This window comes from Pocillopora verrucosa, chromosome 2 (genome assembly GCF_036669915.1).
Source record: "Pocillopora verrucosa isolate sample1 chromosome 2, ASM3666991v2, whole genome shotgun sequence".
In the NCBI taxonomy this organism is placed as follows: Eukaryota; Metazoa; Cnidaria; class Anthozoa; order Scleractinia; family Pocilloporidae; genus Pocillopora; species Pocillopora verrucosa.
In genome coordinates, this window is record NC_089313.1 from 3,979,085 (window position 1) to 3,984,084 (window position 5,000).

The 5,000-nt window shown below is 40.3% G+C and overlaps 1 protein-coding gene across 1 annotated transcript in view; it reads left to right on the forward strand.

Moving 5' to 3' along the window:
* The window catches only part of LOC131792721 (short transient receptor potential channel 5-like), a 15,804-nt gene that overhangs the window by 8,341 nt on the left and 2,463 nt on the right, over positions 1–5,000 (forward strand). The window contains exons 6-9 of the mRNA XM_066162725.1: positions 1–1,843; positions 2,170–2,342; positions 3,638–3,739; positions 3,872–3,960. The exon at positions 1–1,843 is cut by the window's left edge and continues 1,655 nt beyond it. The gene's annotated coding sequence lies outside the window, so the exon portion shown is untranslated. The remainder of the gene's footprint in view (positions 1,844–2,169; positions 2,343–3,637; positions 3,740–3,871; positions 3,961–5,000) is intronic.

Here is a 5,000-nt window from a genome sequence, read left to right on the forward strand (position 1 = left end):
ATGACCTGACAAGACAAATGGGTGATGTGCTATGAGCAATCCTTCTTCTTCAGCTGTCGCGCGAGTCCAAAATCTAAGAATAGCTAAGGCCAACTTATGGATAGAGTAATCTAGAAAGGAAACATGTTCGTCAACTTGCAATTAGTAGTCTTGTAGCAAAACTTGCATGGTAAAGATTAAAGTGACTAAACGAACTCCAAAAAAGTCGCGAGGTTTTTGCGGTCTCGAAAGCTTCCCGAAAGTTACAGAAAAATCCAGAAAGATGGTAACCATCCAACCCCGTAGTACAACATAATTTCCGTTTGCGAACTTCATCTCTGGTAAACTGTATGTAAGTGTTTCGTCCGTCAGGGTTGTGGTGGAAAGCGTCGATTTCGTCGTGCCGTACGGTGGTAAATGTATCGTCAACGTTGCGTAGCCAAAACGGTACTGTTCGTCGGCAAGTCGATAAGGCGCGTTCCTCAAACATGCAATTTACCAGAGAAGTCGAAAAAAATGGTGAACTTTTTTTTCTCGTCTGCCTCGTAAGCCGTGACGACAACTCACTGCGGACGACAGTTTACAGGAAACAGACTCAAGAAACCCGACATAACACAAAGCCACAGGACTATCAACTATACGGACTCTAACACGAGTGCAGCTAGTATGCAACACGACAGACAACTTATCCGACGAGAAAAAATACCTTTACCGTGTTTTTTTAAAGAACAACTACCGAAAAAAACGAAACCGCAACTCCTACGACTACAGCAATTATACCTTACATAAAGGGCATGTCTGAGAACATCCCGCGCATCCTACAACCCTTCAATATCCGCATCGCCCACAAACCCACCACCACACTTGGCCAGTTACAAACAAACGCCAAACACAAAGAGGAACAGCGCGAGGAACAGACAGGAAACGGTTTATCAGATCAATTGCTCCGACTGCCACGCCTCCTACGTCGGAGAGACTGGCAGAATCCTCACGACAAGACTGACTGAACACAGGCGAGCGACGAGGAAAGGTGATGTCACCAATCACACCGCTGAACATCATCGACTTACGAACCACACTTTTGACCGAGACTCTGCGTAATGCCTAACCTAACTGGAAAGTTGGTTTAATAACTAAGAATAGACTAATCTCAACAGGTGTATAAACGACCTCAGCACAACATCAACTTTACAAACAAACGACCACAACGACCGAATGTTACCCTCGGATCCAAACAGACCAATCACGACCGTCTTACTCCACTTAAGTCTTACGGCCAATAACATCACGGCAAAACTGACCAATCAGATTATACGACTCTGATGATGACTTCCACTGATGATGACGTTAGTCACAACTAGCGACAACAGTCCTTCTCAGAACCATAGTATCGTAATTACCATGTTAACCAACAGTATTTACACATTAATGAGCGAGTGATTGACTCATTTGCAGGTAGGGGAAAAATCGTTTCAAGTTAAAAGAAAACAGCCAAAAAGATATGGTGGCTAGCGCGCCGCGCAGAACTCTGACAGTACTTTTCGTGTGTCTCACTCCCAGGGTTCCGCACGCTAGCCACCATTTGATTTTTTTAAACTCGTGCAACAGACATCGCCGAAAAAGAGGAGTTACTAAATATGCTCGCTACGTCATATATTTAAGGCATATAAACACTTTCATTGGCTTGTTTTGGTTTTTGTTCGGTGGTGGTGGAGAAGAAAAGAGCATCTCAGTGAGGGATCGAGAATTCCTCCTTGTTACCAAGTTTGGAAGGATCTTGATGGGAGCCTACGTGATCTGCTCAGGGATAGTTGCCTTCAACACGCTGGTTGCCATGAGGAATGACTCAGTCCGTAGAATTATGGTATGTGGTATTGATAAAGAGCCAGGAAAAAAACCTCAGCCTTAAATTCATGTATAAATCGCGGGCCACTTGTTAAAAAATTTAACTCGCAATTTGGTGATGTTTTTCGTTTGGCACTTCTTTAGTGCCAACCGAAGGAACCAGTTGGCACAGTGAAGGAACCGGTGACTTGTCACCGGTTCCTTTCCTTGCAACGATCCAGTTTTGTGGTATAAAGCATATTGTACATATAAAGTATAAAATTTCATATGGTATTTTCTTCTTTTATATTTGATAAGAACATCGATGGACAAAAAAATGACTTTACTTAGTTCTTATCTTCGAAGGTAAATGCTCAAGAAGAATGGAAATTCTCAAGAACTGAAGTGTGGTTGGATTGGATTGATAAAAGCAACACAGTTCCAGTACCTTTCAATATTCTTTAGGTCGTCGTGCATTAAGGAAAGAGATATACTTAAAGAAACTGTTTCCTGCGGCTTTTTCCTTCAATATTATCCTGGTAACTCTAGTTTAATTTTTTACATTTTTTTCTAGCACTCAGAGTATTCAAGTTAATTAAGGCTTTCGTTTTCTACCCTATATAGCTTCTAACGTTTTCTCTTTTTAACTCGCCCTACGTATACAAAGACAGCATTTACTTTCTGTCCGATATTCCGTTTTGCCATAAAACAAGACTACCATTTAAAAAATCTATACAATAATTCTTACTTTAAAATCATATGCTAATGTCATTCTCTAATAACTAATAGTCATGTACATAAACCTTTTTTAGAAAGACAAAAGTGGAGTTTTCTCAAAGCGCAGTGAATTTCGTTAACAAAAAGTATGATTCTTTTGCCTTAGAACAACATTAACCAAGATGAAACCTTTTGTTGTTCGGAGGAGAGAACATGCAATTCATCATTGATATGTAATACATCAAAACCCCTCTTGCTAAAAAAGATCTAAGATAACAATTCATAGAAATTTTTACTGAGAGACTCAAAAATAAGACAATGTGGACGAGAGAGTTGAAGGGAATATACGAATTTCTTTTAGTTTCTTCGGTCTTTCCTCTCAGTGTTTTTGCCCTATCTTTAAATTCCTCCGCTATGACACGTTCATTCAGCTGAAAAGACTTGAAACTTCCGGTTCAAATTCCTCACCCCACCCAGACAAGGTTCAAATTCCCACCCGCTGGCAAGAACGACAATCAAATTTCCTTGAGTTGCCAGGGGGATGTTGAAGCTTCGAATTGATTGGCGGATAATAGTCATATCATAAACCTTATTGCAGCCGTTGAACAAAAAGTTTCCGAGCCCGGTGAGATCTCCTTTTCGTTTTTCTACCCTGTAGCACTGTTGCGGTTCTTTAAATATTCAAGCCAGTCAGGAGCACAGTTAAAAGCAAAAGCCATACAATTATTGATGGAACATTTAACTTGACATTGGCCATAAACTTCTCAAACACCGAGTCTACTTTTAACTCTTTCACATGACGTCGCTCTTAGCTTTTAAGTGGGCGGTATTCTGCCGAGAGTAGGAGTTATCAGGTCAGAATCATGATGGATTAATTATGATGAAACATTAAGAATTTTTTGAGTCATAACGGATTGCCTTTGGAGCGAAAAAAGATTGATTTTTATCAAAAGTACCGACCATTCGTAATTTCATAATTCAGTCTGATGATTATATGGGAGAGCAGTGAGAACAATCCATCGATTCGTATTTTAGGTTCGTTAACAAGGTTAACAAGCTCTCTGTCGAACGCCGCCATTCTGTCATCCTAAAATTCGATTCTCTCTCTCCTAAACAGGAACGCATTGCGGTAATGAAAAATTTGGTCGTGAAGTATCTGAAGGAACGTTACCCGGACAAATGGACAGACCATATGGCAGAATGGTTATAAAGTAGACGGGTTAGAACGATCTAGGAATGCCTTTCTTGTTCCACCTGCTTGTTGCTGTTGTTTCTACGTTTCTACTTTCTTTCAAACGCTGCTATTCTGATATCCTAACAAACGATCTCTTTTGTTCTAAGCGCACTGCAGTAATGGCAAATTGGGTAGTGAAGTATCTGAAGGGGCCTTACTCAGACAAATGGAGAGACTTCATAGCGAAACCATCATGAGGACCTAAGGTTTGTTTTGAAGTCCACTCTTTTTAAGTAGAAATCTGTCCACTAACAGAAAGAGGTATTTCATAGGCAGCTGCCGTTTATTAACCGCTGGCGTTCCACAACCGCAACGTATATAAATAGTAAAATCTCATTGTATATAATATCGTAATTTTTTGAAATATCAAGAAAGAGGTCACATGGTAAAAGATTTGAATCACTGAGCGGTTGTTTAATTTTTATGATGATGTAGATTATGTACTAGCTGAATAGAACATTTCCATACTTGTTTTTATTACTTTTCTGAAATCTGTGCGTTCCCAGTAGATACAATCACCAGGATCAATAGTTAATTTTTGGTAATGACAGGTGTTACACTAGATATTTTAAATACACTTGCACCATTCCTTCAGAAATTGAATCATTACGAATAAACGCTAATGCACCGATCAGTTCGAAGCTTTACCATCGTTCCCCGGGCAACTTACGGTTGTCTCTTCTGCCTTGCCCGTGTGTGGGGGGGGGGGGAGTTTGAACCGGAACTTTCCAGTGTTTCCTGCTGTACAAACTTGTTTTATCTTTTAAATATGAAGGAGGTTAAAAGGTAGAAAGTTCACTTTCGCGAGCAGATGGCTCAGAAAAAAAGGTCTACAAGAGAATCACGGTCGCCTTCTTTGCCCTTACAAAAATCCGGCAATTCGGGGCGGGGAATTTGAACACAAGTTTTGCCCCAAGGGCAGAAATCTGAGCGAAACAGTCTTCAAAAGTTTAAAAGACTGGGGTGGTTGTTGAAGCTTCGAATTTATCGACGCATAAATTCAACATGCGATTGGCGTTACTAATTAAAATAGATCATCTCCTTGTGCGATTTGACTGTGCCAAGTTATGACAGATATGGGCAAGCCGAAAAGTTCGAATATTTTTTGTAAGTTAGTTGGGGAAGCGGTGGTGGGGTGTAAGTTTTTGCCGTGCGTCGTCATGGTATGTTAAATCCCAAATTTAAATACTAATCCTCCCTTGCGTTAATCATTTAGCTTGGATTTCTGCTCTCTAAGGGTAGGATG